This window comes from Ceratotherium simum, chromosome 17 (genome assembly GCF_057802395.1).
Source record: "Ceratotherium simum simum isolate JZ-2026a chromosome 17, ASM5780239v1, whole genome shotgun sequence".
NCBI lineage: Eukaryota > Metazoa > Chordata > Mammalia > Perissodactyla > Rhinocerotidae > Ceratotherium > Ceratotherium simum.
This window is the reverse complement of record NC_141916.1, coordinates 2,569,418-2,588,657: the sequence shown is the minus strand read 5'-3', so window position 1 is coordinate 2,588,657 and position 19,240 is coordinate 2,569,418. Positions and strand designations below refer to the sequence as shown.

General features: G+C 38.4%; 1 protein-coding gene and 1 long non-coding RNA gene across 3 annotated transcripts in view; one reads left to right on the top strand and one right to left on the bottom strand.

The window, feature by feature from the left end:
- The window catches only part of RAP1B (RAP1B, member of RAS oncogene family), a 44,870-nt gene that overhangs the window by 13,662 nt on the left and 11,968 nt on the right, over window positions 1-19,240 (top strand). The window lies entirely within an intron of this gene.
- The window catches only part of LOC147914675 (uncharacterized), a 36,079-nt gene continuing 31,468 nt past the window's right edge, over window positions 14,630-19,240 (bottom strand). Inside the window, exons 2-3 of one of the 2 annotated variants that reach the window (XR_015554909.1) lie at window positions 18,452-18,577; window positions 14,630-15,172 (exon numbers count right to left, since the gene is read on the bottom strand). This is a non-coding gene — a long non-coding RNA (uncharacterized LOC147914675). Of the gene's footprint in view, window positions 15,173-16,287; window positions 16,794-18,451; window positions 18,578-19,240 lie in introns of those variants that run through there. The other variant, XR_015554910.1, reaches the window with a different exon arrangement.

The following is a 19,240-nucleotide window of genomic DNA, read 5'->3' as shown; positions in this document are numbered from 1 at the left end:
GAAGTACAATGATGTACACCTGAAATTTTTACAATGTTATAAACCAATGTTACTGCAATAAACAAAAAATTAAAAAAAAAAAAGATAAAATATTCTACAACAGAAGTTTTCGAATGTTTTTAAAGTTATAACCCTGTTTCTCCTTCCCCTAGACCACAGCAGATGTTGACAATTGAGAACTGTACTGTTTCCCTTTGGGTCCAGACTTGGTCTCAGAATTATTCTTAACACTGCACTCCAGATATCATTAACGTTTTGAGTTGGTGTTTGAGCTAAAACCCATTTGCCACCAGTGAATTAATGGACGAAATCTATCCTTATCTCTTCCAGACTCTAGCCTTTAGGGCAAGTATCAGCAGACTTTTTCTGTAAGGGGCCAGATAATAAATATTTTAGGTTTTGTGGACCATACAGTCTCTGTCACAACCTCTCAACTCTGCCATTGTTGTATGAGTAACCATAGACAGTATGCAATTGCATGGCTGTGTTTCAACAAAACTTTACAAAAAACGGGCAGCACATGGGATTTGGTTTGCGGGCTGGAGTTTGGCAACCCCTGCTCTAGGGCAAGAAACTGGTTTTGATTCATTCAACAAATAATTGCCTTTGGTATTCTAGGCCTTGTGTTAAGTGTTGGTTATGCAGCAATTAAGCTTACACGTAGATCTCTGGCCGTAGATCTCTGGCCGTTAGGTATTTAAGCTTTAACTGGGTACTTTTTATGCACGTGGGCAGATCCAGAGCAGCTTCTTGAAGAAGAATATGGCTTACCCCATATATCTGCCTCACTCGTCAATACAAGTGAGATCTTAGGCAAATAACCCTAAGTGCCATGTTCTGCGGTAGTGCTATTAACTAAAAGTAATCTCGGTATGCTTTAGATATGAGATGCTGGAGTGTCAAAGGTAACATCCTGTACGAAAAATAGAGGGGCGAAGATGTGTGCATGTGGTGCTCACCTACACATAGTAGGTGCTTAGTATTCATGCCGTGTTGTAGAAGAAAGCTGAACTCACCAGTCATCTTAACGGGCTTTGGTCAGTCTCTTGCAGTTTCTTTTCCTCTGTGCGGTATGTTGTTTCAGACCACTTAATTTTGGTTTTCATCATCTTATTATAGATTTTTGTTGGAAACTTTAATTTATGCGTTTTTAAGGTAGGCTGCCTATTAATCATATTTTAGTAAAATGCTTAACATGTCTAGATGTGTTGTTCAGAGTTCTGCTGTTAGAACCCCTTTTATTCATTTAAAAAGTACCTTTAATTTTAATTTTCACAGTATTGGTATGTTTCTTTTCAGAATGTCCAGTACTACTGTGGCTTACAATAGTCAGGGCTCTTGACCGGTCCTCAGCGATCTCCATTGTCCTACCTTGTAGACTCCTTGCTGTTGGACTCCCTGTTCCTTTGTGCCCTGAGACCCCCACAGGCCATGCTCGCTCTCATGGTCTCATCTTCCATCTGCGTCTGGCTGCCTCTGCCTTTGCTCCCCTGCTGTTTTCCCTGGTGTGCTCTTTCCTATTGATATACTGTAACTTTTATTCATTTGCCAGGTTCTTCATAAATCTGTTCCTTACCTCTGTTCTTCTGAATTTCCACACTATTTTTGTGTTTCTCATGATATTTTCTATATTTTTATGTCTAATCTCTCCTGCAAAATTGTAAGCTTCTTGAGAGCAAGTATATTTTGTTCATCTTTGTAACCTTCATGGTGACTTGCACTTAATGCATATTCAAATACTAACTAGATGAAAGGTACACTTTTCTAATTAAGCAAGGAACAGTGCTCCTTCATGAGAAATGTTCTTGGACTTTTTGTGTGTGTGTGTGTGTGTGTGTGTGTGTGAGGAAGATCAGCCCTGAGCTAACATCTGTGCTAATCCTCCTCTTTTTGCTGAGGGAGACCGGCTCTGAGCTAACATCATTTGCCAGTCCTCCTCCTTTTTTTCCCCCCAAAGCCCCAGTAGATAGTTGTATGTCATAGTTGCACATCCTTCTAGTTGCTGTATGTGGGACGTGGCCTCAGCATGGCCGGAGAAGCGGTGCGTCGGTGCGCGCCGGGGATCTGAACCCAGGCCGCCAGTAGCAGAGCTCGCGCACTTCACTGCTAAGCCACGGGGCCGGCCCCTGTTCTTGGACTTTTATCCAAATGAGAAAACTCATGTCAAAATACATCATAAATTGTAAAGTCTATACAAATATTGTCTGTTACCATAAATAGTCAAATGTGGCTCTTCTGTTAAGTGCTGCACACAGTTTGGTTTTTAATTTCCATGTTTTATTTAGCAAATAGCATGGTTCTGTTGTGAGAAAACATAAGCTGTGTAGTATCCTAAAATATTTGCAACATGTTTTCTAAGCCTTCAGAGTTCTGCATCTTTAAGATTATGATACATGAGAGGAAGCAAATTTCTATCAAGATGTGTTCCACCTAAGATGACCACCCATCTTGGTTTGCTCAGGACTGAGGATTTCCTGCAACACAAGACTTTTAGTGCTAAAACCAGGACCGCTGTCACCCTGATGCCCCTCTGTGATGTAGCCATCTCCTTCGTGTATCACTGTCTTGGTATGATTTCAGCAAAGTATGATAAATGCCTGGTGACTAGGTGACTGGTTTGGTAGGAGAGGGGTGTTGCAGGCACTTGGGCTTTTATTTAAGTTTCTGAATATTGCTTATTTTGGACATTCTTTAATGTTCAAATGAAAATAACAATAGTGCATTTGATTAATTAATTCGTCTATTTAGGCGTATATTTGTGTATGACCTATCATGGTGGCCCTACCTGAAGGTGGTGCTACTCAAATTTTTAATTAAAAATTGCATAATCTGTCAGATTAATGCTTTATTTAAATGTACTTTATTAGATGTAGCAAAGTCTGAGATGGCCTGAAATTTTTCTTAGTTCCCTTTAAAGTGATTTAGACTTTGGCCATAGATTTGCAGAGACTGTTTCTTAAAGAAATGCCTAGGATAGTCTCTCCTTTGTCATTCCTTTGCTAGAATTTGCTTTTGTATGTGTTCATGTTATGTAAGTCAGAGAACTCCATGGCTGGAGATCTCTCTAATAGCTGGCATATGACTTAAAATAAAGCAGCTACTAAAAATCCTTGCAAATTTATCAGCAGTGAAGCCATAGTGGGACATAACTATTCTGCGACATGCACTACGCCTGGTAGTATTGTTGGAAAATATCCATTAAAAATATTGATACTTTATACCAAAAAAGGCATTAAAAACCTGGTTCCTCCGCTTTTTTTTTGGTTCCTCTCATTTTGTAATGATTAAATTTTAATGTGCCTCATGGGGCTATGTGGAATAATAATAGTGTCCTTAATTTGATTAATCTCTTGGCTAAAATAGGCTCTTCTGAGATGGTTTGCTTGGTTGTTATCTTTTCATTATTTTTCTTGTTTTAAGAATGTGAATAGAGTTCTTTTGATGTTATTTTAGCTTTTTATGGTTCTTTTAGCCAGCTTGTGAGACTTGCCAGCTTATATCCTGGACCACACTGTTGTAAAAAAATTACTTGTGCCTTTAAAGCAAATGTATCCAACATTATACTCGTATATAGAAATGTAAAGATCAGATTTGGGTGATGAAAAGAGAAGACAAGAAAATGGGAAAATGTAAATTAAAGTTTAAAAAGAATGGTGTACTTTTCACAGAAGAGGAGGAAATCTGTACTTCTTTGCTTGTAGTATTTTTGGTTGATTTTTAGTAGATACTTTTTTTTTAGATTAGACCTTAAAAGAATGTGCAGTAAACACTGGCATGGTGTCACCGTAGCAGTAGTATCTGTTTATTCCTAGAGGAATCAGAAGTGGGATGTAAGATGCTTATTGCCCTATTTGAAAAGGCCTCAGATAGTGAGGAAAAGGAGCAAGTCCAAAGACACTGTGTGGCACTGTGCGGGCAAATGGTTTTTATATGTAGTGGTTTATTGTACAGTGAGAGTCACTGAGTGTTCTACGCTGAGAAACTCATTAAGCCTAGAAAGATTTTTGGTTTTGTACAATATTAATTTTTTCTGTTTATATTTCTATTTCTCGTAAACTGGCAGACGACTCCATGAAAGGTCATTTGATGAAGCCTTACAACTAGAACTATAAAACCTTAAAATTGAGATTTGTAATCATCTAAATAAATTATATATTTCAAATTAATAACCCAGAAATATTGAGTGAAACAAATGACACATGCTACATTTATAATCTCGCTAAACAAATCAGTGTTCAGTTCTATGCCGGAAGCTTTTTGAACACAGGCAGTGAGCGTCTTCTTTCTCATCTCTTTAGGAATAAAAGATGCTACTGCCACGTCCATACCGTTGTCAGTTTTTCTTCTGCTGTCTTTGAGACCTCTTCCTAAAGATACAAGATACCGACTAAACCGAGTCTGTCCTCGTAGGCTCCCTCTCTGGTCTGATGGCCTCACTGTGCATCTGTTTGATCCTGCTGCATCCTATTTTTCTTTCCTCACCCATCTAGTCTGTCACCGTATTCTCTTGATTCTGACTTATAAATTTCTCCAGTATGCCTTCTTTTTATTGCTTCTTGCACTGCTCTGACTTAGGTTGTCATCTCTCACCTGTGGTAAACTCGTACTGAATTCCCAGAATTCAGAAAACTAATACTCAGTTTCTGTGATCTTTCTAAAACACAGATATGTTCATATCATTTCCCAACTTGCGAACTCTTAGTCTCCCTTTCTTATAGAATGCAGGTCAACCTCTTAAGCAAAGAGGGGCCCCTTCCCCCCACCCCGTGCACTCATGATGGGAAGAATTCTCATGCTAATCCTTTTTCCCAGAATCTCCCAGTCAGCTCCTCTCTTCCCTTACACTACCCACTGGTCTGGTTCAAATGTCTACTTAAGAAAGCCTTGCATGGCGTATCCTTACAGACAGAGAAACCCTTCATTGCGCCCACAGCGCTTTGTTCTGTAGACCTGCGATTGTGAACGAACACAGTGCAAACAGGATAAACATTGTGATGTTCTCAGCTAACAAAGCATCTCCTGGGGTGTAAAGGCCACTAAAATATGGTTGTCATTTGTTTTTTCTCAAATTTCTGGGATGCACTGCCTCTCTGTTTTCACAATTAAAACTAACACCTCTAATCTGGTTATTGAAATTCAGTTGTATAACAAATTAATGTTTTCCCTTCATATTTGCCAGCTGTCTCCCCCTTTCCCCACATGAGAAATAATGAGAGCCCTTATAAATAGGTGATGGAGTAGAGACAGTGGAATTGATTCCAGAGACGCCAGGGTAGAATGGATCAGACTTGGTAATGGGGTGGAGCAGACATAGTCAGTTACAGCCGCCCCCCCCCCCAGGTGTGCAGTTTCCGATAGTGTAGTGTAGTATAGTGTAGTATAATATAGTATGCTTTTGAGGTCCTTTAGGTGCTTCAAGTTTTAAGCACTGTAAATAACAAGATAGATGGGATAAAAAAAGAGCGAGGAACGTTTACTGACTGCTTATTACATGTTACTGTGTTAAATTTGCATAGGTTAAGTTATTTCATTTGAGTCTTAAAAATCTTAACTAGGTACTATTCCCAGTTACAGATGGAGAAATGAGGCACAGAGAGGTTAAATAACGTGACCAAGGTCACTTGGCTAATATGTGTTAGAACTGGCATCCTAACTCCGAGAAATTAGATCTAAAGCCTGTGCTTTTAACTGTTGTTAGATTTTTGTATTTTATCGTTTTTTCAATTTAAAATGTAGCTAACTAAGGCATGTGTATTTCAGATTCTAAGATATGTAGCAAATAATAAAGTTAATGTCTATACTCGGGTTCCCTAAATTATATTTGGAACACACAGCAGTCTTTGAGTCACTCTGTATGCCTATAGAATTTACAGCTAGATCTGATGAGAGGGAAAAAACTGACAGGTTAAATTTTAGGTCATGTCCAAAGATGTCTTGGGAGCAGGGGAGAGTTCTACACAAATCCAGCCTATTTGGAGGGACTGATAGAAACTAATAAGGTGATCGTGAGCCCACATTATTTCTTCTTGCCTGCTTTTGAAACATTGTTGGAATCTCCTTTTTTTGTCACTTAACTACCTTGCTTATGTGTTGACTTAGCTAAGAAATCTATTAAGAAACTGATTCTTCTGCATTTGTCAGATTACTTACACATTGTTATTCTCTAGTTAATATATTCCCTCAGAGATGTGATCAAGTACTGAAGTGAAAGGTAACTACAGTAATAACTCCAGTAATAAAACTAGAACCTCTGACCTTAAATTGCACATCAAAGTGTATGTTGGAATAAGCTTTATTTACTGAAAATATTAATCTGTGAAAAGGGCAAGGGAAGAATTTTTTTCCTAGTCGAGGTATTATAAATATGGTCAGAATAGAGAAAACGCGGGCCGGCCCCATGGCTTAGCGGTTAAGTGCGCGCGCTCCGCTGCTGGCGGCCCGGGTTTGGATCGCAGGCGCGCACCAACACACCACTTCTCCGGCCATGCTGAGGCCGCATCCCACCTACAGCAACTAGAAGGATGTGCATCTGTGACATACAACTATCTACTGGGGCTTTGGGGGAAAATAAATAAATAAAATTAAAAAAAAAAAAGAATAGAGAAAATGCTATATAAACAGTTTGGTAGTCTACCAATTCGACGCTTGACTGGATCTAGAAGTCTGGTTCAGAGAGCAGACCTTTCTTGGCAGAATATGTCAGTAAGCTTGGAAACACTTCCCATTTGTCTTCGTCATGAGAGAGGCAGACAGCTCAGAAAGTAAATGTGATAAGCAGTATTCATATTAACAGCTTTCTGTTTACTTTGTAGTTCCCTGTTAGAAGTTTTATTTTTAAAGGAGACTATGAGAGGTAGTGTTTGGACCTCTTATTTTTTTCTCCAAAAATAATTTTTAAATCTGCTCAGAAGTTTTAAATTTTGTCATTGTGTCCAACAGATTAGTACCAGGTTCTTCTGGCATTTGTATTAGTTAATTCTATCTGGGAGTGAGAAGAGAACGCAGATACCCTCTTCAGCTGCTAATATCCAGCTTTGGGAGTTGGAGGCAGAAAGGAGAAGTCAAGTGTCACAGCTTCCAGAAAGTGCTCAGTGGGAGCAGTGATGTCACTTGATTTCAGGAACCAGTGGTTAAATGTTTTTACTTAGCCTTTTATTTATAATTTAAGATCACAGAATTTCAGACTGGGTGGGGGGGCGTTGTAGCTAAACAGCTTGAGGATAGGAGAATTGCTCAAGTTACCAATGTTTTGGAAAAATTTTAATTTGACTATAGCTGTTTAGACACCTTTTGACATATTTTAATGGAAAGGAATTATGCTTTTTAAATGTCGCTTATCACTTTTCAACAATTTGATTCTTATCATAACCTACTTTTTACGTTTATTAATGAGATTGATTTAAAGAATACATCAGATTCTGAGGTTGAGAGCAGGTGTCTCAGGAACCCAAAAGTTGATTTCAACACTATTCCTGCTCTAGAGCATTTTTTTTTTCTACTGGAAGCACAATTCCTACAGGGCAAGTATAGGAACTAATTTTTTTTTAATGCCAAGATTGTGTAGTTCATTTCCAATTGAGATTCATGATATCTGTCAATAATTGATATAAACTTAAATGGCAGTGTACCTATAAAAGGTAACTTGTTAATGGTCTTTTAAAAATCTGAATAGTTCTTTCCTTTGCTGGAAATGAATTATTAGTCTTTAGTTAGTCATTCTTTTATTCAACAAACATTTCTATATCAAATAGGGAACACCAAAGTTAAATAAGGTCCGCTCTGCATCTGGTTGATGATGGTAATGACTAACACTTAAGACTGTTACAGACAATATACATTCTTGTTTAATCTGTCCATCAACTCTGAAATTGGTAGTATCATGGTCCATCTTTTACAGATTAATATACAAGCCTAGAAATAAGTGACAACCCTCTGGTAAATTGTATAGATAGCCAGTTCTAGGTCGTCGTCTTTCCAGCTTCCATGTTTTACCAGCCTGGGCTGCAGAGGTGGTATAGAATTTACTTTTTGTGTATAAGGAAAAACTAAGTTTAATCCTCAAATTTAGCCAGATAGCTTCACTGATTGATAATGAATTGCCTGCTCTTGGTTAAGGAAAGTCTTTAAAAATGTCAGTTGGTTATTTGTTTGGTTTCATCTTCTTAAAATATAGGATTTAAACATAGGTCCATCATTTAAGAAAGAAAAGATAAATCAATTTATTTGCTTTTCAAGATAATCTTGATGATGGCATTTTCAAGGTAACCTTGGATACAGATTTTGTTAGTGGATTAATATAAACAGTTTTCTTAATTCCTTTCGTTTGATGTTATGTTATGTTTTATCCTGGATAGAATTAAAGCAGTCTTTAAAGATAGTCTGTTATTCATTTTAGTGTTTTATAGGTCAGCTTGATGACATTTGGTTCCCTAGTCCACATTTTTTGCATATTTGTTACATAGACTTTTCCCTTACAGCCACTTTTTGCTTCTTTTTATATTTTACTTCCTAATCTTAGTCTTCATACCAATATGTATAATCCCCTGTACAACGAATCTCTTCATTTGGGGTGATAGTTGAAGAGAAGTGTGTTTCCTGAGAGAGGACCTCATGCCCACGCCCTAATCTTCTGGTCAAAAGAAGACCTTGACTGCACAAAGCATGTTGGACTCACATGCCAGAGGGAGGAAGAAAGTGTGGCAGGCCACTGCATCTTGCTTTGGTTGAGTGCCCAGGAGTATTAATGGACTTTCCCAGTTGTGGGCAGCCTGTGAATGGAAAGATTGTCCTATATTGTTTTCAGCTCTTTTATTTTAGTTTTATTTCTATTTGTCTGTAATATCAAACCACTATTATGAAGTTAGGAAAAGAATATTTTCATTATCATTAAATTTTGTTGCCAATGTTGAATTTTTTAATCATTTTTTTACATTAATTAAGAAGAGGGAATATAACATTAAGATACTTTTCTTTTTTTTTTTTTTTTTAAAGATTTTATTTATTCAGTTTTTTTCCCCCCAAAGCCCCAGTAGATAGTTGTATGTCATAGGTTCACATCCTTCTAGTTGCTGTACGTGGGACTCGGCCTCGCGTTGGATGGAGAAGTGGTGCCTTGGGGCGCTCCCGGGATCCGAACCCGGGCCGCCAGCATCAGAGCGCGCGCACTTAACCGCCAAGCCACGGAGCCGGCCCTTAAGATACTTTTCAAGTTCTTTCATATATAATTCTTCAGAACCTGGCATATGTAATAATACTAGAACAGTATGTTGTGGAATTGAAAGGGACCTTAGAGAGCATCTAGTCCAGAAGCAAAAAACTGATGGCCCAGGGTCCAGATCTCCATACCTCAAACAGATTTTGTTGGTTTTCATAATATTCACAATTTTAAGAATTCGAATGACTAGCTGCATAAGCATTCAGTCTACTTGGCCACAATCCATACCATTCCCTAATATTAACACCTTGCTGCGTCAGGCATTTACATGCCTGTCTGGCTGAGGTGAGGTGTCTTTGTGTTCAGTGCTTCCCCCTTCCCTTATGCCCTCATTTTACAGACAAGGAACCTGGAAATTGAGAATAAATTGGTTTATCTCAAATTATATAACTCTTTAAATAGAGCCAAGCTTCTTAAATCCCAAGATAATATTGCTTTCTACTGCTTGTTGTCTCCTCTTAGAAGATGATACAAGATAGTATATAACCAAGTTCTAAAGTATTTGGTGCAGCCTCTCAGAAAGGGGACCAGTCACTGGGCTGGGAGAGTCCTTCAGAGATGTCTCCTTGGCACTGTCCACTTAAGGACTGCATCCTGAGTATTTGCTAGTCAGGAACATTCTATCCTGATCTGTGTGTTATTCTTGCTACACAATGGGTGGAAAATCATGAATAGCCTCCTGTAGAGCTGGCAGGGGAAATCACTGAGGGCCCTTTTATAGCTATTGAGTAACAGTACTTCATAAGACCAACTACATTTAGATTCCTCCAGAAATCCCAGTCGTGCCTCAATTCGCAGAAGTAGAAGGGGCATTGAAACCAGGAGCTCTCCAGTAGATCCTAGACAGATCTCTGTGACTCTCCCAGATCCAAACTTAACTTCAGCCACAAATTAATTGGCACATCACCCCACCAAAGATGTTGGTTTAAAAATACTAAACAGGGGCCGGCCTGGTGGCACAAGGATTTAAGTGCACGCATTCTGCTGTGGTGGCCCCGGGGTTCGCCGGTTCGGATCCCAGGCACGCACCGACGCACTGCCTGGCAAGCCATGCTGTGGCGGCGTCCCATATAAAGTAGAGGAATATGGGCATGGATGTTAGCCCAGGGCCAGTCTTCCTCAGCAAAAAAAAAAAGAGAGGGTTGGCAGATGTTAGCTCAGGCTGATCTCCTCACAAAAATAAATAAATAAATAAATAAATAAATAAATAAATAAATAAATAAATAAAATAAAATAAAATAAAAATAATAAACAGAACAAAGCCTAATGGTGGCCTTTTGTTGAAAGCAGGATTTAATATCAATCCACTGGAAGGACTCTTTGGGCACTTCCACCTTAACAGAAATCCTTCATAACCTTGTACAAAACAATCCCTCCATTCCCGCACTGTCTCCCTTAACTTGCTTTATTGTGTTTTTCCATTGTGCTTATCACATCTAACATGTTTTATATTGATTCTGTTTGTGTCCGTACCCACCCCCCGCATTGTAAGTCCTCAGGATAGGCAGGGTCTTTTGTTCACTGCCTTCGTCCTATTGGCTAGAACAGTGCCTAACATGTATGTGTAGTAGGCACTTGTTATATATATATTTTTTAATTTTATTTATTTATTTATTTATGTTTTCCCCCCAAAGCCCCAGTAGATAGTTGTACGTCATAGCTGCACATCCTTCTAGTTGCTGTATGTGGGACGCGGCCTCAGCATGGCCGGAGAAGCAGTGCGTCGGTGCGCGCCCGGGATCCGAACCCCGGGCCGCCAGCAGCAGAGCGCGTGCACTTAACCGCTAAGCCACAGGGCTGGCCCCACTTGTTATATATTGACATTGAGTGTTGAATGCTATGTAACAGTAATCTTGATAGAAAGTGTCATTTCTTAGATTTTCCTTTTCTTTTTTTTTTTTTTGATGAGGAAGATTGGCCCTGAGCTAACATCTGTTGCCAATCTTCCTCTTTTTACTTGAGGAATATGGTCCCTGAGCTAACATCCATGCCGATCTTCCTCTGTTTTGTATGTGGGATGCTGCCACAGCATGGCTTGATGAGAGGTGTGTAGGTCCACGCTCAGGATCTGAACCTGCGAACCTCGGGCTGCCAATGTGGAGCGCATGAAGTTAACCACTATACCATGGGGCCGGCCCCTTAGATTTTCTTTTTTAATCCTCAGGTTCTAATACAATTCTTGGATCAGAGTAGGTCCTCAGTAAATGTCAACGCCAAGTAAATAGCCAAGAGTTTTTTTAAATACATCAATTTATCATTTTGTTATGCTTTTTAATTTCCCCAGTGATTTTTAGAATTACTCTTGTAATTCATAATTAGGGGCAGTAATATCTGAAGTTGGGTCTGTCTTAGGTCTTAATAATACAGAATGGTAGATAACTGAATCACTTATCTACTTTTTGATATGTACTTTATAAAGTGTACATAGTAAAGATATGTACTTTTACATTTAGACTAAAACTTTACTAAATTTAATTTTTTTGACTCATAAGTCTTCACAATTTTCTGCTTAGCTTCATTATAGCATCCATTATTGTTTGTTTTTGTGAAAATGCCAGTTAATAATTTCTGATTGATGCAATACTGTCTTAGATAAATTTACTGAACTTAATGTAGAATATGATTGTGTCTGCTTTCCTCAGCTTTCATTTCAAGCAATTATGAAGCAGCCACTGAAACCTGACTTGGGAAGGAGCCCTGGGAGGTTTTGTTTTCTCGTCTATGTCTTTGCTGTGATTTTTCTTTGAGACTAGAATTAAACAACTTCCTAAATTGATAAAAAGAACCAATGCAAACAAAGCTAAGTCTGTAAAGGGAATAGAGAAAGTTGTAGACAGTAATAAACCCTTTTAAGTTAGTGAATAGGGCACCCAAGTATTTCGCAAGAAATATGGCAAAGTGTAAGAGCTATCAGTTACTTTGATTGATCAGGAGTTGGTTGTAGTCACACAGATTTTAGGGGATCTATATATGTAACTAAAATTAGGGGTCTTTAAATGTAAATGACGTATAATACCCAGAATTACCCCAGAAATTTTGGTCAAAGATAAGCAGCAGAAATATTTATGCATTTGAAAAATTGGTGTAGAAAATGTTTCCAGTTTTAACAGTAGTGGAATTTTCAGTGTTTTGATAATTCTTCACATATTTAATTGGTTTTCTTCATCTGTAATCTTAGATTCTTGGAGAAGCAGTGTGCATCATGCTTTGTATTTATAATTGTGTGAGTGCCTGCTTGTTGGAGAAGTGGCCCTTTCTTGCTGGTGAAGAAGTGTGATATAAGTGAGAAGTGGCACTGTTGATAACACTCCTACGTTCATTTTGTGTATATGCTACGTTCTTGCCTGTTTAACCACCCAAAGAAAATGGGGACCTGGGAGTCCCTCATTAATTAATGAGTTAATATAATTGGTGTGTTTGTAGACTAAAGCTTGGTTCAATAATGCTGTATTTGCAGATTAACGTATAGGCATATTATTGTTAATTAGCAATTTTTAACTTCCAAACTGCATCCAGTTTTTACAAGCAAATGCCATTATTTACAATGAATACCATAAAAGAGAACATATGTAAACCAAGAAAATCCTGTCACCTGTATTGGAAATTCAAACTAGAGTGTTTTCACAGTTGACCAGTAACACCATAATTTTTGGCAAAATGTTTAACCAGTATCCCCTGTTGCTGACACATCTTCTTTTTAACACTTTCTGATGGAGTTGCCCTTAACTTCTTGAAGGTTGTTAAAATTTCTTTCGATGTTGATTATTTAATTGATCATAAAATAGTTTTAATTGTTCTTCCCATCTCTTTAAATGGCAGTCCATGGCAATAATACCTAATAGATCTCTGTTGATAATTTTTAATAGCAGATACCCTCATTTTACCTTGCATCTTTTTCTTTTTTGTCTTAATTCTTATTTTCTACTGATGTATGAGAAGATACAGCAAACCAGCAGGCTTCTTAGAATACAATCATTTACTTGTAGCATTCCAGTTAAAGTACCTAGAACATAAATCCTTTGCCACCCTATTTTATCTTCTCTTTCTAGGTAGACTTTTTGACATGCTAATTAATATGAAGACAGATATTGCTTTGACAGAAGAGAGGGAATGTTTAAAATGTTAGTATTTAGGGCCAGCCCTAGGGGCCTAGTGGTTTAGTTCAGTGCATTCTGCTTCAGTGGCCCAGGTTCGGTTCCTGGGCACAGACCTACACCACTTGTGTGTCAGTGGCCATGCTGTGGAGGCCGCTGACACACCAGAAAAAAAGAGGAAGATTGGCAACAGATGTTAGCTCAGGGCAAATCTTCCTCAGCAAAAAAATAAAGTAAAATAGAATGTCAGTATTTATATTGCTTGGAGTGTTTCTTTTTCTATAAAGCACTTAAAAGTAATGTTTCATTTTATAATTTTCAGTAGTGAAATATCTCTTAGCCCTTTTTGAGAAGAAGCATACTAGTTGTTATGGTTTAAAAAATCGGATTAAAGGAATTTTGATTGGTTCTTCTTTTAAGCTTGCCTGCTTGTTTTCTTTAAACATATGCTATTGCCATCAGTATATTATTTACCTGAAACATACATTTTTCTGCCAGCACCAATGTTTTATAATTTTTATTCATTGTGAGTTGTGACCGCCTAAACTTGCTATTTTTGAGTTTCTAATGGCCACTTTTTTATAATGCCCATAATTATCAACATTTTTAAATCATAATAACATGGGGTAATTATAAGACAACTCCACAACTCCTCTTTTACCTTCAGTTTTTAATTTTCGTTTGTATGTGTTATAAATTTACTGTTTATTAGTAATACAATAAAACTGTCAGAAAAAACACAAGCAAAAGGAGGAGAAAAATAATCCCCCACCTTATCATATATATATATCTTTACAGTTCAAAGAAATTAAGATTCATTTTACATTACAATCTCAAGATTTTCTTACTACTCCTAGAGTAGTAGTACTGAGATTCTCCCTAGGTTGTTGAAATTACAGTGTATAACTTGAGGTACAATAAATTTAATTGACTTGTGTAATTAATGTTAAGGGCAGAGATTACACCAGTATTATGGGATTTTTGTGAAGTGATCTGTTTTTTAAAGACTAACAAGAGAGTTGTTTCCAAATCTTTTTTTCCTGAACTGCATTTAAAAATGATTCAAAATACTGATGTGTACTTAGCTTTTTGCTTTTTCGTATTGACTTGAGAGGTTGCTGTAAGACATTTCAATTTCAGAGATGTTAAAATGTTATTTTAAAAGTGCCTCTTAGATTTAGTGAAATATACTAGTAAGCCTTAGAGTCTATAGCTAAAGAATTATAATATAGTTTCGTTGATCTTCCAAACTGGCTTTAGTGACAAGACTAAAATAAGGACAGAAACCCACATGTGGTTGGAAGATAGTTTTAGCCTGTACATTACCTAGAAGAGACTTTCTAAATCAGACAAGAGCTGGACGGCAGTCCCCCATCTGCATTCTGGCATGTTTTATTGAGCTGGTAGAGCAGGGATTCTCACCTGAGGGGACAGCAAGCAGTTTGGCTACACTATACTGAGTGGTAGCTCAGACCATTGCTATTAGTAGTAGTATTGTTTAAAAAGCTGTCTTTTAATGATTGTTACTATGTGCAAGGTACCAGTGATTCTTAAGGAAAATTACTACAATTAGTTCCTTAATTTATTGAGACATACTGTATGCCAGGCATTGTGTCATGTTCTCGGGATATAGCAAAGAATAAAACAGACAAAAATCCCTTGTTTTGTGGAGTTTATTTACATTCTTGTGTATTTGCCTCACAGCCTTATCGTGTAGCTATTACTGCCTCCATTTTTCCTGTAAGGACAGTGAAGCTCTGAAAGATTTCATGACTTGCCCAAGGTTGTACAAATCCGGAATTTGAAACTTAGGTGCTGTGAACCACTGAGCTGTGCTGTCCAAGTTGTCCGTCTTTGGGGTTCTCTGAAAGAGAACAGTTATTCTCAACATCTCAAACGGTAGTTATCACAAGTCCCTTTGCAATTCTGATGTAACTCTCCCCATCTTAAAATTGTACATGAAATGTTAGGAATTCACAAATTCCCAAGCTCCTTCATGGGCTTCCAGTTAAGAACACTTGAAGAGGAAAGTCCTACACTGCCCACAAATACACAGGTGCTGCTGCTGTCTTCCCTCCTCCCTCTCAACAAGCCGATGACAGACGTTACTTATGGAGGAGAGTTGTCTTTTCTGCTAAAAGTGGATGCAACCGTGCAGTCCTTCTAAAAACAGAAGTAATGGCCATTGCCCATCAGTCAGAGTTGACTTCACAATAAAATCCATTTTTGATCCTAGTCTTAGAATCTGTAAACAGTTTTTCAAAGCTGGAGTAGTAGAAAGCACAGATTTGAAAAATAGATATTAGTTCAAATCTTGGCTATCATACTGTTAAAAAAATTTTTTAAGGGAAAAAATACTCCTACCATTGATATTTATCAGGATGTAAATGAAAATACTTGATTGTTGTTTGGTCCATGTAAGAAAATATTGGTTAAAAAAGTAATGAAAGATAATGACTGTGCTCAGTTGTATTTCCTTCTTATCAGTGTTCCTTGTTCGAAAGCTTATTGGGGGCCGGCCCTGTGGCTTAGCGGTTAAGTGCGCGCACTCCGCTGCTGGCGGCCTGGGTTTGGACCCCAGGCGCGCACCAACGCACCGCTTCTCCGGCCATGCTGAGGCCGCGTCCCACATACAGCAACTAGAAGGATGTGCAACTATGACGTACAACTATCTACTGGGGCTTTGGGGGGAAAAAACAAAAAAAGAAAGCTTATTGGTACAGTTAGATGTGTTTTGTCACTATGTTTTTGGATTTCGAAGTCTATTGATGACTTGATCATGTTTCTCTACTTCAAAATTTGAAATATCCTCAATTTCCTATGACCATAGGAAAGTAGTAAGAATTCTTCTTGGTTGAGTTGCTAAAATTACAACAAATTGATAAGCATTATTTATAATATCCACAAGCTGGAAACAACACATGTCCATCAGCTGGTGAATGGATAAAGAAAATGTCATATATCATTACAGTGGATGTATTTTTTATCAATAATAAGAAATAGAAGAAACAGATTACTGATAGAAGCAATAATATGGATGAACCTCACTCATTCTAGCAACATGTAATATTCATTTAGATAAATGAAGCAACTGGGGAAAAGGACCCCAACCATCTCATTAAAAAATGCAATTCCCATAATTGTTTACTTTTTATAAATCATAATTTTTTATTGATTCAGTTGTGTCAGTGTTTTTGGTTTTAGTAACTATACAGTTGTGCAATCAGTACTACAACCAGTTTTAGAACTATAACCAGTTTTAGAACACTTCCATCACCCCCAAAAAATTCCTTTGTGACTCTATAGTCAATCCACTCCCACCCCAGTGGAGAAAAGGCAGGGAGGGGACTGTTGCCCTTGGAGCGGGATTAAGGGACAGATTTTGGATCTTTCTACTTCCATTTCTTAGTGAACGTGGGACGTTGGTTCTCCCCGTGGCTCTTCTTGCAGTGTGTACAGGTGTCCTCGTCCATAGGCTCCCATTTCTTAGAAAACAAAGACCTTTTAGTTTAGTTTTTCTTTCTAGCTTGTTTACTTTGTGAGGGTCTCTGAAAATGCTCAGCTGTCGTAGATTTTCTAAATTACCAGTTTTCCATTTTCAGTTTCCTGTTCAAGTCTGAGCCCATTTACAGAAAGAAGGGACATATCTCCCTTTACCTCAGCTGTTGGGTCTACCAATATTTTTAAAAGTTTCCTGAAGTCAGTTTTTATTTTGTTTACAATTTAAATCTTGACCAATCTACCCTTAAGAAAGACTTATGAAATAGTGTATGTACTTCCTAGATAAGTTCTTGTTTTCTTAAGGCCAGTTTTTTAAATATTCTGGGCTAATTGAGATTCTGCAACAAATTTCTGTTGCTCTTCCTGAGATTTAGGAAAATTCTTACACATAACTTGAACTAAATTCTAGACCAGTATTAAATTCAATTTCTATAGCTCTGCCTTCAAATCTAGCAATTAAAGAGGCTGTTGTTTAGTATAATTGTTCTGTTGCTGAGAAACCCTCAAGAAAGGTAGTTCATTTCAGAGGTAAAGGAAGGAGCAGAAAGGATAGAAGGGTTTTATGGGTAGTGTAAATAGAGAGACAATGATTCAAAGAGGATAGGTTTCCCAAGGTTTGAGCTGGGGAGAAGTAAAGAGAGACTATCTTAGTCATTTTATTTTCAGGCCCCAGAATACCAATTAAAGAAGTTGATTATTGAATGTTATTTTGTCTCATAATTTTAAGAGATCACTAGAGTCAAGAAAAAAGGTGTCGGGGGGGCCGGCCCCGTGGCTTAGCGGTTAAGTGTGTGCGCTCCGCTACTGGTGGCCCGGGTTCGGATCCCAGGCGCACACCGACGCACCGCTTGTCAGGCCATGCTGTGGCGGTGTCCCACATATAGCAATTAGAAGGCTGTGCAACTATGACATACAACTATCTACTGGGGCTTTGGGGAGAAAAAGGGAAAAAAAAAAAAAAGGAGGAGGATTGGCATGGATGTTAGCTCAGGGCTGATCTTCCTCACAAAAAAAAAAAAAAGAGAAAAAACGTGTCAGGGTAGTAAACTGGGAAGAGGCACATTGGGAACTTGGTGGGTGATACAAGTGTTTTAGATCTTAATGAGGGCTATGTTTGTCATTGCGAGGGTATTAGCATATGTCAAAACTCATTTAACTGTAATGCTTAAGAACTGCTTGTTTCCAGGCCGGCCCAGTGGCACAGTGGTTAAGGGTGCACGCTCCGCTTCGGTGGCCCGGGGTTCGTGGGTTTGGATCCTGGGCATGCACCAACGCACTGCTTGTCAAGCATGCTGTGGCAGTGTCCTATATAAAGTAGAGGAAGATGGGCACGGATGTTAGCCCAGGGCCAATCTTCCTCAGCAAAAAGAGGAGGATTGGCATCAGATGTTAGCTCAGGGCTGATCTTCCTCTCAAAAACAAAAAAACTGCTTGTTTCACTGGATGTAAATTATTCCTAAATAAAAATAATTTGAGTCCTTTAAAAAATTTTTTTGACAATCGTGTCCTTACAAACAGATTCTCAGGTTCCCTGACCGAGCAGAGGTTAGGAAGGGGCCCCTAATCTACAACCCCGTAAGTTATTGACCTTATCGTGAAGATTTTGTAAGGGACCCAAGAAGAAGTTTGACCAGTCACTCACCTGTGCCTGAAGTGGTCACTGGTTTTACTCATCTTCAGCCTTTGGTGCTTGGGGCCAGTTTGAGTTGGATTGGAGGCTCACCATGCCTCCTTCCATTCCAAATGGAGCACTCCCTTATTCAATAAACTGAAATGGCAGTGCAGGACAGAACAAAGAAAATGAAACAGAATTTTGCACAAATAGATGAACAAAAGCAAAGCAAGTAGCTGAAGAAATAAACTAATGGCAAAAATATTTACCAAATAGCACACCTCCAAGCCAAAACCCAAAGGCCTCATTTTCTTATACAGAGACCTACTTGGTACAAATCCTAGGATAACAAAATCAGTTTGGCAGTGTGAGCTCAAGGAACCAATTGGAGCTCCCATCATTGTTGAGACTGACCCGTCTGTTAGCACATTCAAAGAACAAACAGAAGCTGGACACAGGCAGCCATTGAGCACACGTTTGTGCAAGGACATCATTTGGAATGATGCCAGATGAGGGTCTTTGGTCAGCTGTCAAAAGAATGAGAGACACCATTCAGTACCTGAAACAAAACCCACAAAGCTGAAGTTATTGATTACTTAAGGAAAAGCTATCCTGGTCAGACACTGCTGCTCCTGAGCAGAGCAGACTGCTAGTCTAAGGGTTTTAGGGAATTTCAGAATTCAAAGATTGACAAACGTTCAAAGGCAGGCGTGAGTTAATGCCAGTCTTAGAAGTGCTGTCACTCAGGCGAAGACAGGTGTTGATTGGTTGGCATTCTGATGTGTGTTTATCCAAGTGAGTCCTTTTTTTTCTTAAGTT